This window comes from Lactuca virosa, chromosome 1 (assembly GCF_052849685.1).
Source record: "Lactuca virosa cultivar CGN04683 chromosome 1, Lactuca_virosa_CGN04683_v6, whole genome shotgun sequence".
Lineage (NCBI taxonomy): Eukaryota > Viridiplantae > Streptophyta > Magnoliopsida > Asterales > Asteraceae > Lactuca > Lactuca virosa.
Window position 1 is genome coordinate 244,761,682 of NC_136426.1, and position 21,632 is coordinate 244,783,313.

General features: G+C 40.6%; 1 non-coding gene across 1 annotated transcript; it reads right to left on the reverse strand.

The window, feature by feature from the left end:
- Positions 1–15,091: 15,091 nt before the first annotated feature.
- Positions 15,092–15,198, reverse strand: LOC145151758 (small nucleolar RNA R71). Its single transcript, XR_013732314.1, has one exon. It is a non-coding gene; the product is annotated as a small nucleolar RNA R71 (small nucleolar RNA).
- Between the last annotated feature and the right edge of the window lie 6,434 nt (positions 15,199–21,632).

Below are 21,632 nucleotides of genomic sequence, written 5' to 3' on the forward strand. Positions count from 1 at the left end.
TCGTGTTTTACTAGTCAATCAAGTATGGTTATAATCTCATCACATTTTACCTTAATTAAACAATTGGTTTAAGGTAGTTAGTACATCTGTAGTTACTATATACAATACTACTGTACATCGTCATTTTCCCGTTACATTCATATTGTAATCTTCTCACATAAACGGTAATCTAAACTGTTTTCTGTTAATGACAGTCATATTGGGGAAAAACACTCACTTTTACAAAAGAACAAACATACAGAAAAGTCGGGTCTTGGTAGAAGACTACATTTCATTATAAGTAGAAAATATAGGATTTTCTAGGAGATACAAAGATTTACATCAAACATATACAAACACTTACATCAAACACTTACAAACACTTTCATCAAACTTATACAAACATTTGACACTAAAATACTTATGAACTCACCAGCTTTATTGCTGATCTACTCTTTCAAAATAACTTGTATTCTCAGGTCACCAGTAGACAGGTACATTGGACCAGGTTTTGAGAAGACGGAGCACATTTGAGACTTGTCTTTTATTTTGATTCATATTTTGGTGTCTTTCAAACTATACACAGAACACACTTGTATTAAATTATGTTATTAATGCAATGGATGCTGTTGTTGCTTGTTTACTATTGTGTGTTGTTATGATAATGTACATGACGTCCTCCGCCCCCAAACGTTTCTGTCGTTCTGGTTTGGGGGTGTGACAAGGGTTATGTATGGCTAGCATGCACTAGTGCTGCAGGGTTGGTGGAAGTTTCATGGATAGGTGGGTTGTGTGAGGCCGAGAGGCCAGTTACGAGATATTTAGCGTTCCTCTAGGAGTGAGTATTGAGCGCTCGCTATGATTATGTATTTTGTTAGGGCGTTGTGATGATACTTGAGACAAATATGGGTAGGAGTGGAAGGTAGTATGGGCCCGTACTACTGAAAGCACAGGACCCATACGCGTTGCAAGGAAGTCACAACCCCTACAGTTGGGTAGGGAGTTGGTCCCCTATCATTATATGGATTATCAGATATCTTTCTGGTGTCTTACCAGAATGGTGGTTACGAGACGTCTTGAGACCGGATCTAGGTTAGGATCGAGAGTTGGCAGCCAGGATAGGCCAACATTGTCAGAGGACCGTGTTAGTGAGATCATCCGGGAGGAGGTGATCGGGGATGTCCGGGAACAGTTTCCGGAGATGTTTGGGTCTATTAAGACCGCCATGGTTGAGTATTTCGATGAGCGCTATGCAGCCATTGCCGAGATGGTTTCCGCGGCAGCTATAGCAGCTGTAATGACGGCAAGGGGAGGAGCTGGTCGAGCTTTCCAGTACCAGGACTTATTACTAGGACATATTCTGATGAGCAGAGGCCAGAGGGCTGTAGTTACTTGGGACCAAGGACATATTCTATACTCATTACATTCTGCGGGCTGAGCGGGAGTGGCTATCACAGAAGTTTCTGGAATTGAGGCTTCGGGGTTTTTGCTCGAGGCCGGAATGCAAGTCGCGGGGACTCCAGAGGGGAGTGATGACTAAGTTCAGCTGGAGTTTTGTAGCTGGAAGTAGAATGGTTAATTCATGGATTGGAATGTCGTTTTATTGGGCAAGGATTGTGCCCTTTCAGTTTTCGAGCTCAAAGGAGTGAGCTGACTTGGGACCCCAGGATCAGGTTGTGTTCCAGCTCGGGTCAGTTAGTCACCGGGGTTGGCGACAATATTTCAGCGCTGGTGAGCGCAGGTGGGTCGATGTGGCATGAGTATATTGTGAGGTGTACGCGATTACCGTTCCGACCCATAAGAGCTAAGATTCGATTCACCTTGGATCTCTTGCATCTGGCGGTAAGGATTGATTGTGCGATCTATTACACTTCTGGGAATTGGAGACTATGTCTTGGGTGTAGTTTGTGGTCAGTTTAGGGCAGAGGTTGTTTCAGCTACTGCAGTTCAGCTGTGGATGATCGAGCTGGTGAGTGAGTCAGGGTGCGAGACCCTGAATGATATGATTTCTAGAGCCAAGAGCGGGAGATTTTTTGGAGCACTTTGGGAAGAAGGGTATTATATGGGAGGTCTGCGGACAGGGTCCTACAGGATGGTGATTCAGCATTGTCAGGATTCAGTGGTTTTAGTAACCGTTATTGATTGGCGAAGGAAAGCGCCAAGGGAAGTAGCTCGTTGTTGAGACGTTAGTTGGAGCATCTATCTTTGGACTTCAAGATTTGGGTGTGGTATCATTCGAGCATTAGGGACTGTTGGTTTCCCTAGGATAAGGAAGTGTTCATCTAGTTATTAGAAGCGTGTGATCATTTGGGGTTGGCTAGTAAAGGAGTACTAGTATGGAAGGTGTTGTAAGACTACGAGGGTAGCCGTAGCATTCACTAGTGACCAGGTAGTATGGAAAGTGTTGTAAGACTGCGGGGGTAGCCGTAGCATTCACTAGCGATCAGGTAGTATGGAAAGTGTTGCAAGACTGCGGGGGTAGTCGTAGCATTCACTAGCGATCATGTAGTATGGAAAGTGTTGCAAGACTGCAGGGGTAGCTGTAGCATTCACTAGCGATCAGGTAGTATGGAAAGTGTTGTAAGACTGCGGGGGGCAGCCGTAGCATTCACTAGCGATCAGGTAGTATGGGAAGTGTTGTAAGACTGCGGGGGTAGTCGTAGCATTCACTAGCGATCAAGTAGTATGGAAAGTGTTGTAAGACTGCGGGGGTAGCCGTAGCATTCACTAGCGATCAGGTAGTATGGAAAGTGTTGTAAGACTGCGGGGGTAGCCGTAGCATTCACTAGCAACAGATAGTGCTAAGAAGTGTTGTAAGTCTGCGGGTGTAGCCGTAGCATTCACCAGGTTGGCAGATAGTGTGAGAAGTGTTGTAAGTCTGCGGGTGTAGCCGTAGCATTCACCAGGTTAGCAGATAGGGCTAGAGTGATGTAAGTTTGTGGGTGTAGCCGTAGCATTCACTAGGTTGGTAGATAGCATGAGCGCGTTGTTAGGACGTAGAGGGGACAGTAGTACCCACCAGTTCGGGTGTAGCAGTGAGGATATGAAAATCCACGGATTGGTTTATGGGTTTCCCCAGAGGGATTAGACCTGGTTAAGCCAGTGATAAGACTGTAGGGACGTCACTACAGTTATGAGATCAAGGAAGCAATGGATTTCTTAAGGTTGCTTGTGATGTAAGGCTACCATTGGTCATGTAGCAATCACTTTTAGCTGTGGATTTAGTAACGACGGGATTCGATGCATGGATCCGATCGGTTGGATCAGGAGGTTGTTAGAGCTGCAGTGGCATGATAACTAGTGGAAACTAGTTCCAGGGAAGGATTTCGATCGGAAGTCGTGTAAGGCAACTATTGTTGGATAAGGTATCTAAGTCCATAACTATTTCTGGTATGTACTTGACCCGACCCGGCATGGTCCATTTGGGTTGCATGGCACCATGCAATTGGATAAACTAAAATGAGAGAAATAACACTTATGGTTTATTAATATATTATATGTTCTAATATATTAATAATATTATTTAATTAGTTTGATCAAGAATTAATTTAGAATTAATTAAGTGAGCAAAAGATAACTAATTAAATATATGGGTAGATTATGTAAATCTTCCATATCTTATATAGTGGGCTAAGAGGCTCCATGGATTATCAAGTTGGGTTCCACCCATAGGATGCTCCATGGATGCTCCATGGGAGTTACAAACCCATGGGTCATGGAAATGAAGAGTCATGACACATTAGGGTTTACATGGTGTAACCCTAGATGTGTCAACACTATATAAGAAACCCATTCTCCACCAAAATAGGTTACACTAAGAAACAAGAGGGCTAGAGCCGATTTTGCAAGTGCAAGATTCTCTCAAAGTTTACTCCTTTGCATTTGGTGTTGTGTGAAGCATTTGAGGCATCACACTTGGGGTGCTAGGCTCACAAGGTTTCAAGGATCATAATCAACAACAACGTAAGTTATTCTATCTTTCATTCAAGTTAAAAATGTTCCCCATGTATGCTAGATAGGAATATAACCTTCGAATTCAACTTTGCATGATTATTAGACAAACATAGATCCAAGGTTATTAGGGTTTCATGTACACTTAGGAAGTGTTAGAATGCTCAAAACCCATCAGTGGTATCAGAGCCTAGGTTTGTTTGTTGTTTTTTTTTTTTTGTGTGCAAACAGCTTGAAAAAAAAAATCGTTTTTCTGTTTTCTGCTCGTATGAAAGTTTGCACATTTGTTGCTGGAAATGGACTAGAAACATTACCGTAAACTGTTTTGATGTTTTAAAGCTTGTTTTAGATGGTGTAATGTTTATGCTAATCCATTTACAATGGCAATTATTAAAATTACAAGTTTTTTTTTAAGTGTAATTTTTGATTCTTGAAAGTGTTCATATTCATGTTCTTGAACTTATGAAGATTAGATGATCATAGGAATTGTTTGTAACCTTCATGGTAGTTTAATTCATGATCATAATGTGTTTTAATGGAGTCCATAACTTGTCCTCAAGTTATGGAAAACCAAAAGTCTCACTTTTATTAAAGCCATTAAAAGAACACAAGAGTTATAAAAATGAAGAGTCTTCATTTTTATTACTCAATTAATTCATAAGTTATAAGAAATGAAAAGTTTTGGAAGTTTACAAAACTTGCCCTCAAGTTTTGGAACATGTAAAGTCTTGATTAAAACTTTAGTTCCAACCCTTAGAATTTTAAAAGTTAAAATTCAACCCTTATACTTTATAATATTATAAGTTACTAATATATATATGTATAACAACAAGTCGTCTTACCGCTAGTACGCCTCATTCACGAAGCCGGTCTATAAGGGGGGTATAAGGTTGTTGCCTATAAAATGGCAACTTAATGGGTGTCCACTCTCACCCACCGCTTCCTTGATCGGTGGAGGGTCGTTAGCCGAACGGGTAAGACAAGGACTTATAAATTCTCATTAAAAGTATGATGAATATTATAAAGTAACTAAATGCTTTTATTAAATTCCCAATCTTAGTTACTTTAGGAAAATGTGAATAAGGTGCTAATCCATGAAATTACACTTTACACTTTGTTTAAGTCGTTGGTGGAGCGTGTGTGGTTAACCGGCACACTAACTTGGACTTAACAAGGTAGGTAAAGGGTGACTTAAGGTTTACCATAGCATCGGTGGAGCGTGTGTGGTTTACCGGCACATCGATTGAGTGATAAACCTTGAGGGTACCAAGTGATTTGCCTGGTTACTTCACACCTCGTTTTGTGATCCTCGGTATCCCAGTCACAAAACTTGGAGGGCACACTCGAGATTGAAACATGCCTTTGAAAAGTTCATTGAATCTCAAAAGAATCTAGGAATTTCTAAGAACCAATTAAAAACCTAATATTTATATTTCGTTTTTCATGGTGGAAATTAGTGAATCGTCATTCACCTACCTTTCAAATATGTTATAGCTTGGATTACGGCATACCTCTTCTAAGTTATAATATATTGTGATTGGATCCTAGCCTTAATATTACATTTGGGTGTTTTATTAAGGACTCTCTTAATATCTAGACTAATATTGTTCTCTTCTTTCAGATGTCTTCAAACAATGCTGCTTCTGGCTCTAATCCTAATGGCTCCTTTACCCTTATGAACTTGTGTTGGAAAGTCACTTTTGATGGATCCAACTTCAATGAATGGATTAGAAACATCAGGATGATTACCCGCTACGAGGACAAAGAATATGTCCTTGACAAGGAGCTTAATGAGATTGATGAGACCACTGCAACTCCCCAGGAGATCGCTGACTTCCGGGCACATGAAAGGGATGCTACAAAAGTGGCATGCATCATGTTGGCCACCATGACAGCGAAACTCCAAAAGTCCTATGAGGACTTCTACCCTTTTGAAATGCACCAAGATCTGATGGAAAGATACCATCAAAGTGCACGACAAGAGAGGTATGAAATCATATGCTCTATCATAACAACCATGATGAAGGACGGGGAATCCGTCACGAGCCACATGCAGAAAATGCAAAGGTATGTGGATCGGTTGCTGAAGCTTAATGTGAACTTCCCTGAGGAGCTTGCAATAGATATCATTTTGCACTCCTTACCATCGTGCTATGATCAATTCCGCATGATATATCACATGAATAAGGAAGAGGTCACACTCAGCAAACTTCAGGGACTCCTCAAGACCGCAGAAACAGGTCTTAAGGGTAAGTCGGTTGTTAACACTCCTACTCCAAACTCCGCCCCGGTTTTGGCAATCGGGAAAGGTAGAGGGAAGAAGAGGAAGAGCTCTTCGAAGGGTACCAAGGCTAGGACCCTTGACGGCTCTTCTTCAAGTGGAACCAAGAAAGGTTTCGTCACTCCTTCTTCTGACCCAAAAGAGGCTGAATGCTTCTATTGCCATGAAAAGTCACATTGGAAGCGGAACTGCCCAAAATACCAGCAAGATGTGAAGGATGGGAAAGTTAAACCCAACCATGCAGGTATTTACACTATCTTATCTAATAACTCACCCCATTCTAACTCTTGGGTCCTTGATACCGGTTGTGGTATTCATATCTCAACTGATTTGCAGGGACTAAGAAGAAGTGAGAATGTGGAGCATGGAAGAATAAACTTAATCATGGGGAATAGGAAAGCTTTACCTGTCACCAAGATTGGAGTTTATACTTTATTGCTAAGTAGTGGGTTTAGTTTAGATTTGAATAAGTGTTGTTATTCACCAGAAATGGCAAGAAACATTATTTCCTTTCATGCATTGTATAAACAAGGTTTCACCTTTTCATTTGATAATGAAGTTGGTTCGATTAATGCTTTCTTTAATAATGTTCTTTATTTTAAAGCATTACCTTGTGATGGCGTGTATGAAACTGTATCTATGGTTGATAACTTAGGAAATAATGTATTGTGTATTGATTCTGTTAATAATAATAACTTGGATAAAGCATCATTATGGCATTGTCGTCTTGGACATATAAGCAAGAAACGCATAGGCCAACTCCAAAAGGATGGAGTATTGGAGTCATTTGACCTAAAGTCAGATGATAGTTGCGAATCATGCTTACTTGGAAAAATGACAAAGTCACCCTTCACAGGTTCTTGTGAGAGGGGTGAAGGTTTGTTGGATCTTATACACACAGATGTGTGTGGGCCCTTCAAACATGCCACAAGGGATGCTAATCGTTATTATTTGACTTTTACTGATGATTACAGTAGATATGGATATGTCTACTTAATCAAGCATAAGTCAGAGACTTTTGAGAGGTTTAAAGAGTTTAAACAGGAAGTCGAGAATCAATTGGGCAGGAACATTAAGATGCTTCGATCCGATCGAGGTGGTGAGTATCTTAGTTCAGAGTTCCTCGACTATCTTAGGGAATGTGGGATTGTCTCACAATTGACACCTCCCAGGACACCGCAGTTGAATGGTGTAGCTGAGAGGTGTAATCGAACCTTGTTAGATATGGTTCGTTCCATGATGATTCGAGCTTCGCTACCAATCTCATTTTGGGGGTGTGCCTTAAAGACTGCCGCCCATATCCTTAATCTAGTTCCCACAAAGAAAGTTGCCAAAACTCCTCATGAGATGTGGACTGGTAAAGTACCCAAACTAGACCATATTAAGATTTGGGGTTGTGAGGCTTTCGTGAGACGCGAGACTCATGATAAGCTCGAACCTCGAAGTGAGAGGTGTATTTTCATCGGCTACCCACAGAAATCCTTTGGTTACCTCTTCTACAGACCTAGTGAGAATGTGGTCTTTGTAGCTAGGAGGGCTTTCTTTCGAGAGAGAGAGTTCATAAGCCAAGGAGACAGTGGGAGGCAAGTTGACCTTGAAGAAATTCAAGAGTCAAGTGGTGAAGGAACTTCAAACCCTAGCACTCAACTTGAGGAGGAAACTTCTGTTGAGCCAATTGACAAGTCTGTACCTCTGAGGCGTTCCACAAGGGTTAGGAATGCACATGAGCATTACTATGGATTCCATATTACTGCGGAAGGTGATACACTTATCAGTGATGAGACACTGATAGGTCTGGATGAACCAAACAGTTACGCGGAAGCCATGGCAGGCCCTAAGTCAGCCAAGTGGAAAGAGGCAATGGACAGCGAGATACAGTCCATGTATGACAATCAAGTTTGGAACTTGGTTGAGAATGTACCAGGTCGTAAGACTGTAGGGTGCAAATGGATCTTCAAGAAGAAGACCAACATGGATGGTAATGTACACACTTATAAGGCACGACTGGTTGCAAAGGGTTTCTCACAAACTCCGGGAGTTGATTATGATGAGACCTTTTCTCCAGTGGCCAAGATTAAGTCTATTAGGGTTCTGTTAGCCATAGCCGCATTTCATGACTATGAAATATGGCAAATGGATGTCAAAACCGCTTTCCTTAATGGAAAGTTGGCTGAGGATGTTTACATGAGTCAGCCAGAGGGTTTTGTCAACACAGAGTACCCTAATAGAGTATGTAAGCTTGAGAAATCCATTTATGGGTTAAAGCAAGCACCTCGCAGATGGAATCTTTGCTTTGATGAGAAAGTCAAGGAATTTGGCTTTTCTAGGAGTGAAGATGAATCTTGTGTATATGTCAAGGCTAGTGGGAGTATAGTTAGCTTTTTGGTATTTTATGTGGATGACATACTACTCATAGGAAATGACATCCCAACTCTGCAGGAAGTTAAGTCCTGGCTTGGGAAGTGTTTCTCTATGAAGGACCTAGGAGAAGCTGCCTATATTCTAGGGATAAGGATCTTGAGAGACCGGAGTAAAAGACTAATTGGACTTAGTCAGAGTACTTACTTGGATAAGGTGTTGAAGAGATTCGGCATGCAGGACTCCAAGAAAGGAGAGTTACCCATCCAGAGTAACGCCAGATTGAGTAAGACACAAAGCCCTAGTACTGAGGCTGAGATAGCAGAAATGAGTCGAATACCTTATGCTTCGGCTGTAGGATCGATCATGTATGCTATGACGTGTACTCGACCTGATGTAGCCTTTTCTTTGAGCATGGTTAGCAGGTATCAGGGGAACCCTGGCAAGGCACACTGGACTGCGGTAAAGAATATCCTCAAGTACCTACGGAGGACTAAGGACTGGGTCCTTACCCTCGGTGGGAGTGAAGACTTGAGAGTTGTAGGGTATAGTGATGCTAGCTTTCAGACTGATAGGGATAATTTTCGCTCTCAGTCAGGCTGGGTCTTTACCTTAAATGGAGGAGCAATTTCTTGGAAGAGTTCCAAGCAAGAGACAGTGGCTGATTCAACTTGCGAATCAGAGTATATAGCAGCTAGCGAGGCAGCAAAGGAGGCGATATGGCTGAAGAAATTCATTGGAGACCTTGGAGTTGTACCAGCTATTAAAGAGCCAATGGAAATTTTCTGTGATAGTGAAAGTGCAGTTGCTTTAGCCAAGGAACCAAGGGATCACGGGAGATCCAGACACATCGACAGAAAATACCATTTCATCACATCGAATAGAAGAATGACTCCTCGTGGCAAAGAGGGTATCATCGGATGAGAATCCAGCAGATCCCCTCACGAAGGGACTGACTCGGGTTAAGCATCTCCAGCATGCTCGGAGCATAGGGCTGAAGGATGATATTAGATTTAGTAGTTAGATAACCTTGAAATTTGTAAAGTGTAATTGACATTAGATGATGAATAAAAGGTGTTTTATTTATGAGTAAAGTGTTGCTATCTCTTATTGATCGTTTACTATATTTCTTTTGCATGTTTTGACTTCCAGAATAATTATGTTTGGTATATCATATTATTCGAACCTCCACAGTCGGTCATATGTCGGAAGTAGGTATGAATCAAAACTGTCATGATTGGTTGCAGAGGTCTAAGTTGTTGGACATGGCTACAACACTCATGAGTGCTCATAAGTTCTGAGCATTGGACTCAACCCACGCTCACTGGAGTCACTTCATGGAATTTATCTCGAGTTATCGTGAGACGGTAATATCATATAAGTCTTCAAACCTAGAGATATGATTTGTTACTTATGAGTTGGTTATGCATTGATTGTACGTTAACGCATTGGTAACTCGATGTTATAAAACGTGCTTTTGTGTATAATTCAATGAGTGGTAGAACAAACATATGAGTCGAAGTTTATCTGTTCCTTCTTGGATTAGAAGCTGATATCTGGGCCCCTCGATGATTTTGTTTTGACCTATGTACCGGGCCCGGTCAGAACTAAGTTGATGTGTTCAATTAAGTTCTTTGTCAAACAAATCGGAAATCGGGAAACAAACTGCTGGACACAAAGTAAGACACTGTTCCATGTATTTGTCCGGCTGATATCTAGAACAGAGGATTATATGATCACTTATCTTAAATGGCGTATCATCATCTTCTCAGTTCCGAGAGACCTTGAAAGAGCTACGATTGCCGATCGGTTCCTGAAGTATTGCAGTTATAGTTATTAGACTTATCCAAGTGGGAGACTGTTGGATAAGGTGTCTAAGTCCATAACTATTTCTGGTATGTACTTGACCCGACCCGGCATGGTCCATTTGGGTTGCATGGCACCATGCAATTGGATAAACTAAAATGAGAGAAATAACATTTATGGTTTATTAATATATTATATGTTCTAATATATTGATAATATTATTTAATTAGTTTGATCAAGAATTAATTTAGAATTAATTAAGTGATCAAAAGATAACTAATTAAATATATGGGTAGATTATGTAAATCTTCCATATCTTATATAGTGGGCTAAGAGGCTCCATGGATTATCAAGTTGGGTTCCACCCATAGGATGCTCCATGGATGCTCCATGGGAGTTACAAACCCATGGGTCATGGAAATGAAGAGTCATGACACATTAGGGTTTACATGGTGTAACCCTAGATGTGTCAACACTATATAAGAAACCCATTCTCCACCAAAATAGGTTACACTAAGAAACAAGAGTGCTAGAGCCGATTTTGCAAGTGCAAGATTCTCTCAAAGTTTACTCCTTTGCATTTGGTGTTGTGTGAAGCATTTGAGGCATCACACTTGGGGTGCTAGGCTCACAAGGTTTCAAGGATCATAATCAACAACAAGGTAAGTTATTCTATCTTTCATTCAAGTTAAAAATGTTCCCCATGTATGGTAGATAGGAATATAACCTTGGAATTCAACTTTGCATGATTATTAGACAAACATAGATCCAAGGTTATTAGGGTTGCATGTACACTTAGGAAGTGTTAGAATGCTCAAAACCCATCAACTATGTGGGAGTCCTTTAGCTCCGTGACCAGGCCGGAACCCGGTATGTCAGATGATTGGTGAACGAATTGAGACGAGGGAGGTCTCGGTAGATTTTGGAAAGCAGCCATGTGTCGGCATACTGCTTCAGGCAGATCAGTGTTCAGACAGTTTTCGTGTTTAGGGCGGTATTGACAAATTGGGTCTTCAGGTGTATGAGAAGTATCTAGATGTTGGAACCCCTAGATACCAGAAGTTGAATAGTTAGATGAGAGACAAGTGGACTGGGCTCAAAAATAATGATTTGGTATGAGAGGTCTGTCAGGGAGCCAGACCATCTCAAGACTTCAGGTTTCGGATCGAGTAAATGTGATCATATTGCAAGCGATTCGTTTATTTTCAGGTTTTAGAACCCTGCGAGGGTTGGTTACGGTTGCCCTGGAAAGGCTAGGATTATGCGTGGGATTGTAGTTCAAGTTTTTTGGCGTGTAATGAATGAGAAGGAACGATTTCGAGGATGAAATCAAATTTAAGTGCGGGAGAGTTGTAACATCCCATTTAAAATAGAATACTTAAATGATAAACCCGGAACCCCGAGAGGTAATTTTTATTATTATTTTATATTATTTTAGCCCAAAATCAAATAATAATTAACGGAGTGTTGGTTTCGGGAAGCCAAATGACATGGTTTAGAGTCTCGGGGGGGGGGGGGGGGGGAGGGTTAGAGTGTAATTTTTGGATTTGTTTTGCAAAAGATTCTCAAGGTGGAGGGCCATTTGGTAACATAAGCACTTAATTTGGAAGGATTTTTAGGAGCAGGGGCCAAATGGTAAATTTTAGGATGTGAATTGAAAAGAATAAATGAGGAGGAACTGAAAGTGACAGTATGGGCTAATGTTTGTGTGTGAGTGGGACTTAAAAACCTGCTACCTTCGTTTAACCCTAACCCTAATACTGGATGTAGCCGCAACCCTCTCCACCCATGTCCCTCCATCTGCCACCTTTTTCTCCATCGTCCAGCCGCCACCTCCCTTCCTCATCTTGTTGCTCCGATCAACCAAGGTCACTGGCGGACCTTGCTACTGGCGAACACGTCTCATGCCACTGTTTCATTGCCAACGACAACGACAAATCGAGGGTGTAGCTTCTACCGTTCATGGTTTGCGAAGAACAAACCTTCTCCCACCTTTTCCTCCATTTAGGTCCGGGTGCTTCGTCGCTGCTGTGACTCCGACGACGGGTTCGTGGGTCGTTACCGCTACTGTTGTGGCGTTTTTCTTTCCTCTGTGCCTTCTTCTTCTCTTGGCTTATGAAATCATCCGCAGACACATCACATCGGGCGTAGGTGCTTCTTCGGCCACCTTTCGCCATATGCAAACGCTCCATCGTCGCGAGCTGCTGCCGCCGTCAAGACCGCTGCTGCCGTTTTTCCATGTCGCTGTTGCCGTCGCGGCCCACCTCAGGTGGGTGTTGGGTTTATTTCCGGGCTAGGATGTGCGTGTACTACTGATGTATGGTGTTAATTTCGTGTGTGTGTGTGTGTCGTGTGTGGGTGGTTGTTGATATGCGCATATTTAGCTATACATTTCGATTAGAATTTTATTACTTTTTGGCTAATTTATTGCAATTTATGGACAGAAGGTACTTAATTATGTTTAAATTGTATTTTCAGTCTAAAAGATGTGCTCGGAAGCAAAAGGAAGCGGGAAATGCAATCGGGAACTCGGTAATTGAAGAAAGAAGGAAAAAAGGGTCAAAATCCTGAAGGACTCAGCGACTTGGATGTCTACTCGAAGAGTCCACACGAATGTTCGCGAAGCAAATACAAATCCTTGCCGTATACGGATTTTTAATAGGGGACTCGGCGAGTCGGTTATCTACTCGGCGAGTAGCCCCTGTTTTCTGAAGTCTATAAATACAAACCAATTGTCGAGACAAAACCCCTCTCTGGAACCCTTGGGGATCAATTTGCGACTGAAGGTGCTGCTGGAGCTCTGGAATTTGTGGAGAAAACCCTAACCTTCGATTTTAAGGAGATTAAAGGCAATCTAAGTTTAGTCTTTACTTTATCCCTTGTTTGAACCATGTTTAAACTACTAGATCTTGTTTGTAAGTTACTTTCTGCTGTCATTATGAGCTAAACCTTATATATTCTGTTTAGGGTAGATAAATTTAAAACTATGGCTTGATTTATGGTTGGATTAATTGTTTATTGGTGAGTTTTGTATTATTAAGCTTGTTAAAGAACCTTATGCATTAACTACAACTATTTTCTGTTAATTAACAAGTAATTAAGCTGCATGAACATCTCTTAATTGCTTATCTCATATGATTTATCTGAAAACATTGTTATGTGCCTAGGAATAGCGAACGTGAAACTAGGGTTAACTAGAAAATGGGTAAATTAATGTGTGAGCTTGTGTGATAAACCATCAACAAGAGGTTAATTGAATTAGTAATTTGATTAGCTAACTACAAGTCTCATTTAAATCGAATAAATAAACTAGGAAATTCATTAGTTTAATCACTTGATCACTGCTTAAATTAATCTGTTTTCCAAGGATTGGTAATAGCGAATGTGAACCCAATCACTTTAATCAGAAGCCAATAACAATTAATCCATTGCACTTGCCATAAAATCAACCATAGGAGTAAATGAATCGAACCTAAACATAAGTCTTTTTATCATTGAATTTAGTTGGTTTTTACTTGCTTTAGCTGTTAGTTACTTAATTAGCGTACTAGTTAATTGTTTAAGTTTCTAGTCTTGCAAAACTATATAAAACCTTTTACTTTTATTACTTGTTTTAGTTAATTCTAGTCATTAGTTTAATTACCGTTCCCTGTGTTCGATACCCTGCTTATTCAATTATACCACCAATTGACAGGTCCACTGCCTTTGTGTGTCTAAATTATATATCTTAAAAGTAGGACTAAAACTAGTGCATTTATATACACATCAAGTTTTTGGCGCCGTTGCCGGGGAACGGTTCAAAAATTAATTCTAATTGCTAGTGTTATCGATCCTTTGTGTGAGATCTATCTTGCACAAAGTTACTCCTTTAGTAATTTAGTTATTAGGTTTAAGTATTAAGTTTTTCTGTTTTTAGGATTTTTGTTAAAAAAAAATTATGTCTTAACCTTGAACTCGCCGAGTGCAGTCGAGGATACTCAACGAGTCCAAGACATTTTTTCAGTTTCGTTTTTATTTCATTTTTGTTATTTTTACACGTGTTTCTTGTTTTCTTTCAGGTATTTTATGACCCGAGGATCAGGCACACCCTTGATTCCACCACTCGCAAACCCGGAATCGGCTCTTAGGAAGGACAAGAACAAAACCATAGAATCATCCTCAACACCAATGAAGTCACCATTTAAGAGCCTCAAATCAACTTTTAGCAAGAAAAAGGGCCAGAAAGTTGGAGAATCCAGCAACACGAAGGAAGACACCGACTACGAAACCGAAAGGGAAGGAAGCGAATCTGACATAGAAGGAAGCGACTTAGAAGGAGAACTAGTTAACACCATGGCTAACATCGATGAAGTTCCCATGGGTGAATGGATTAAAAGGATGTGTGACGATACCGGCCCAGGACTCGTGCAACCCGTAATTCCCGCAACTGCCACCTTTTACCTTAAGGGCCACATACTTTCTCAACTTAAGGAAATCCCATTATTCGGGAAAGATCACGAAGACGCATACAAGCATCTAGACGAGGTCAATGACATAGCCGACTACTTCAATGTTCCTAATGTGACCCGTGATACTGTTTTGCTTCGTATGTTACCGGTCACATTTAAGGGAGCCGCAAAATATTGGTTGAAATCACTCCCTCCAGGATCCATCACTAATTGGGCTAAAATGCGTGAAGAATTTATTGATCAATTCTGCCCTCCCTCAAAAATAGCAAAATTGAAGAAAGCCATAGCCAATTTTGAGCAACAAGCTAGAGAGTCAGTTTATGAAGCATGGGAGAGATACAAAAGCTTACTAACAAACTGCCCACACCATGATCTAAACAGTCAACAAGAAGTCTCCTTTTTCTATGATGGAGTGAATGTAACCACTAGGCAGCTCCTTGATTCGCAAGGACCACTCACCAAGAAACCTCCCCCGGTGATAAAAGAACTAATTGAAGAATTCTCTAAACACTCTTGAGAATATCATAACCCAAGAAATGATTCTACTAGAGGGATGGCAAATGCTATTTCTGATGACATAGCAGCAATGATGGCAAAGTTAGAAACCATGGATCGAAGAATGACTAAGATGGACCAATCCATCCATGCCATTAGAGTGGGATGTGAAAATTGTAGAGGGCCCCACCTTACTAAAGATTGTGAGCTTGACGAGAACGGGAACCGAAAAGTACAAGTGTGATATTCAAGTGGTGATAGGTATGATGATGATTGGTGCAAACCCAATAAAGAATGGCTACCTTATGATGAGTACAAGAAGTCTAAGGAGGAAAAGTATAAGCAAAAAGGAAGAGGTTTTTATCAAAAAGAGGAACCGGTGCAAGAAAAGAAGTCAGACTTTGAAGATATGCTTACGAGATTTGCAGCTGCATTCGAGAAAAGGCACAATGATATCGATGCTGCAATTAAGGAGCAACAAAACTTAATGAAAGAGCACCAAATCATGATGAAAGACCAAGCAACCTTACTTAGGAATCAGCAAGCTTCCATTCTCAATATTGAAAAACAGCTGGGCCAACTTGCATTACAAATAAATGAGAGACGACCGGGTGGACTTCCTAGTAATACCGAAAACAATCTGAAAGGTGCACATATAAACATCGTGACAACTAGGAATGGGAATATTATAACTCCTCTGGCTCCTATTCAGAATGAAGATCGTAAGTTGGTGCAAGAGGAAGACGCAGAAACTAAAAAATCGCAATTTCCCGACCCGACTCGCCGAGTCTCAAATATGGACTCAACGAGTCCCCCACCTGAACAGAAAAATAAACCGCATATCAAACTGTATCAGCCTCCATTGCCATTTCCAGCTTGAGCCAAACAAGAAAAGCATGATGTTGATTACCAAAAGTTCCTGGAACACATAAAGGCCCTTCAAATTAATATGTCATTCATCGAGGCGGTTGCACAAATGCCTAAATATGCCAAATTCCTAAAGGAACTTCTTACGAATAGAAAGAAGATGGAAGAGGTGAAGAAATTAGTCCTAAATGAAAATTGTTCAGCTGCCATGTTGAACAAATTACCTAAGAAGAAGGGTGATCCGGAAAGTTTGACATTACCTTGTCAATTCGGAAATTTAGCAACTATACATGCATTAACTGATTCAGGGGCAAGTGTTAACCTCATGTCATATTCATTCTTCAAGAAATTAAATCTTCCAGAGCCAAGGCCAATTCGAATGGCAATTCACTTAGCAAATAAAACGGTCACATTTCCAAGAGGAATATGCGAAGATCTATTGGTGAAAGTTGATACGTTTGTGTTCCCCACGGACTTCATAGTACTAGACATGGAAGCGGACCCTCAAGTCCCGATCATACTTGGAAGACCCTTCCTCAACACTGCGGGTGCTATAGTAGACATGCGAGATTCCAAACTTACCCTCCGAGTGGGAGACGATTCAGTTACATTTGCAGTTGATCAAGCAATGAAGCATGCAATGTATAGTGATGACACGGCATTCTCGGTTGATATGTTGGAAGAATTAATGGAAGAATGGAAAGAAGACAAGACAAACAAGTCCACCGTTACCTTTGAAGATGAATTTGAAGCTGAAAGAGACCTGATGGAGATAGAGAGATTGCTTGAGGAAGCTGAATATAATGAATTAATCATAAGTGCTGAAACCCCGACTTGTCGAGTAGCATCCACCGACTAGACGAGTGCATTCGAGAAAACTCGATCAGTCGCGAATTTTGCCTGGGACTCGACGATTCCCCTCAATGGAATCGATGTGTTCAACATACAGAACACGAAATCTAAACTAAAAATTCTACCCGATCATCTGGAATATGCATTTCTTGAAGATGGCCAACAAAAACCAGTAATTATAGCTTCTGATCTAGCTAAACATGAAAAAGAAAGCCTTGTGGGAGTACTATAGAAAAGACAAGGGGCCATAGCATGGAAGATAACCGATATTAAAGGGATAAGTCCAGCCTATTTTTCTCATAAGATTAACCTAGAAGACGGAGCTAAACCTGTAGTTCAACGCCAAAGAATACTTAAGCCAAATATACAAGAAGTGGTGAAAAAGGAGGTGGTCAAACTATTAGATGCGGGTATCATTTACTCAATCTCTGATAGCCCATGGGTAAGTCCGGTGCGAGTGGTACCGAAGAAAGGAGGAATGGCGGTGGTTATCAATGACGATAACGAGTTAATTCCAACCAGAACAGTAATCGGGTGGCGCGTTTGCATCAACTACAGAAAGCTTAATGATGCTACATGCAAAGATCACTTCCCGTTGCCATTTATTGATCAAATGCTAGAAAGGCTTTCCGGTCATCTATACTATTGTTTTCTCGATGGTTTATCAGGGTATTTTCAAATTCCAATGGACCCACAAGATCAAGAGAATACCACTTTTACATGCCCAAGTGGGACTTTTGCATACATACGCATGCTTTTTGGGTTATGCAATGCACCTGCTACATTCCAAAGGTGCATGATGGCTATCTTCCATGACATGATCGAGAAATTTATGGAGGTTTTCATGGATGATTTCTCGGTTTTCGGACCCTCTTTTGAAGATTGCTTATCCAACTTAGATCTAATGTTAGCACGATGCGAGAAGACAAACCTAGTACTAAATTGGGAAAAGTGCCACTTCATGGTAAAGGAAGGGATTGTTTTAGGACACAAGGTTTCAAGGTTGGGGATCGAGGTAGATAGAGAAAACGTTGACACAATAGCTAAGTTACCACCTCCAACAAATGTAAAAGGGGTAAGGAGCTTTCTTAGCCATGCGGGATTTTATCGTCGCTTCATTAAAGACTTTTCAAAGATCACTAGGCCTTTGACTCAACTTCTTTTGAAGGAAGCCCCATTCGATTTCTCTAAAGAATGTCATGAAGCATTTCAGTTATTAAAAGGAAGGTTGACCACTACTCCTATAATGATGGCCCCAAATTGGAATCTTCCTTTCGAGCTAATGTGTGATGCTAGTGACTACGTGATAGGAGCCGTTTTGGGACAAAGAATTGACAAACATTTTCAGTCTATATATTATGCAAGTAAAACTTTGAACCCGACTCAAGAAAACTATACTACTACCGAGAAAGAGTTGCTAGCAGTAGTATATGCTTTTGATAAATTCCGACCCTATTTAGTCTTGTCCAAGACAATTGTTTTCACCGACCATTCTGCTTTAAAGTATCTATTTGCTAAACAAGATGCAAAACCCAGATTGATACGTTGGGTCTTACTGCTACAAGAATTTGATATTGAAATAAGATATAAAAAGGGAATGGAGAACGTGGTTGCCGATCATTTATCAAGATTGGAGAACCCGCATTTGGAAGAATTAGAGGAAAACGAGATTGGAGATGATTTTCCCGAAGAATATCTTTTGGTGATAGCAGGAGAGGTACCATAGTTTGCGGATATAGCTAATTACTTAGCAACTGAATACATTCCAAAAGACTTAACCCGACAACAAAAGAAGAAATTCTTTTCAGAAATCAAGTATTACTTTTGGGACGAGCCGTACCTTTTCCGAAGCTACGCAGATGAGATGATACGAAGATGTGTGTTCGGGAAAGAGAGTCGGGAAATCTTGGAACATTGCCATAGCGGGCCCACCGGAGGACATCATGGAGCACATTATACGGCGAAAAATATTTTTGATATTGGTTTTTATTGGCCTACAATTTCTAAAGATGTTGCTCAATATGTCAAAGAATGTGATTCGTGCCAACGAACGGGGAGTATAACATCCCGAAACGAGATGCCCCAAAATAATATTCAAGTTTGTGAGATATTTGATATTTGGGGGATTGACTTTATGGGACCTTTCCCAATGTCAAAAGGAAATAAATATATCCTGGTGGTAGTAGATTACGTATCTAAATGGGCGGAAGAACAAGCATTACCTACTAATGATGCTCGAGTGGTGGTGCGTTTTCTTAAAAAGTTATTTTCAAGGTTTGGAGTTCCTAAAGCTCTTATTAGTGACCGGGGCACTCACTTTGCAAATGATCAATTAGATAACGTGTTCAAAAGATATGGTGTACATCATAGGTTTTCGACATCTTATCATCCACAAACAAGTAGACAAACTGAAGTGACAAATCGGGCATTAAAACGAATTTCGGAGAGATCGGTTGGAGGAAATAGAAAGGTGTGGTCGGATAAGCTTGATGATGCACTTTGGGCTTTTTGAACAGCTTTTAAAACACCTATTGGTACTACACCATATAGGTTAGTTTATGGAAAAAAATTTCACTTGCCGGTTGAAATAGAGTATAAAGCATTTTGGGTTTTAAAGATGTGTAATTTTGAGTTAGTTGAACTCCGTACCAACCGGTTAATGCAAATGAATGCTCTTGGAGAACTTAGAAATGAAGCATACTCAAATTCATTAATATATAAAGAGAAGACTAAGAAATGGCATGACATGAGACTAAAGGGTAAAAAGGATTTTCATGAAGGACAAAAGGTGCTACTCTTATATTCAAGGTTAAAGCTGGAGGGCAAGTTTTCCCACATGGAGCTATCGAGCTTAAATCGAAAGATGGAACCCCTTTCAAGGTTAATAGGCATTGTGTGAAGAAATAAGAAAAAGGAATGCCAAATGACGAAGGACTTGAAGAAGGGCTAGATTTGGAAGAAAACACTGAAACGTAGAGCGGGAAGGAGTCCAGGTAACGACTCCTCAAAAAGAAGCGCTTCCGGGAGGCAACCCGATTTTAGAGTTTGCTTTCTTTTTACCTTTCTTTTTCATTTTATTTTTCTCTTTTTTAGGATTTGTCTTTTTCAATCTTCTTCTTTGTTTAAAATGATTGCTTGAGGGAAAGCGAAGCTCAAGTGTAGGGTATGGTGGCATAAACTTAAAGAACTCCAAATTTTTCAAACAGATTAAAAACTCGTCGAGTCTATTTATCTACTCGGCGAGTCCATTTGAAAAATCGCGATATTTCTGCAGATTCACGCATCTACTCGGCGAGTAGATACCCCTGCTCGGCGAGTCCACATATTAACCCGAAAAAAAATAATTTTGACATTCTGTAAAATAGGGTTATAACCCTAATAGTAAAAACACAATCTCATTCATCATCCACAGCCGCTCGACGAGCAAGTTCCTCTCAAGTTTTCATCTCAATTTTCTTGTGATTTCTTTCAATTCCAACCAAAAGGTAACATTTTCACTTATAAACTTGTTAAAGTTCTAATATTTGGTAGCATTATGGCCTTAATTTGTGGAAATCCCGATTTTGAACTTGACTTGGATTCTAGGGTTTCGATTTTCTTGTCAAATTAGAGTGTTTTTGTTAAAATTTCTTGTGAATTAATGCTTGTTAGACATCCCTGAACAAACCCCTGGAACAAATTTGGAGTTTTGATGGATGATTTGCTCAGAATCAGAACTTAGACTCGCACTTTTTCATTCGCGATGAACTGTTCATGCTACTCGCCAAGTCGGTTCGTGGACTCGACGAGTCCGTGTTGTAGGAGACCAAATTTTTGATATTTAACATTTATATGTTTGTGGTGCTGTTTTTTCTTGTGTTATGTTGCAAGAAATGTCTAGACGAGGTTAGAGTTCAATAGGAAGCGGTCATGGGGACATCCCATGGTTAAACTTCCCGCAAATTACTTCAAAATCATCATTGGCCCGTGCTAAGAACAAATTGGGAACAATGAAAAAGAAGGAGATTTATGTACCTCATGAGATTAATTGGATCTGGATGGGGCAAGCGGGACTAGAAGAAGAGCTAGCTCCATATGTAATCAAGAATTTTGAACGAGAAGGAGTGTCCATTATTTGTGAAGGGTGGAACCGGCTCTTCCATATCCAAGAGCTAGTATATCAAGAGCTTTGCTGGGAGTTTTTCTCTATGGTTGTTTTTCGAGGGGGTGATGACATTTATAACACCAATTCCCTCACTTTCTGCCTTGGTGGGGAGGTGCAACAATGCAGCATTGTCGAGCTATCATGGAGGATGGACATTTATGATCAATCTTTGGTCATAACTGAAGAGTTTGGTACTTTTCTGGAGCATTGCCACAAAGATTTACCCGAGGGCGTAACTGCTTCTGCTTGGTGGAATACTATTGCCAATCGGGTGTATATTCCATCTTCCACCCAGGAGGGAAGTATCCGCTCACCAATCCACCGTTTGATCCATCGTCTTATCGCATGCTCCATAAACAAGCACAAGGATGATGACAAGGTTCTGACCCTTGATGTCTTTTACTTGTGGAGTATTGTTACACCAGATGTGTTTTGCAACATCCCTTACTGT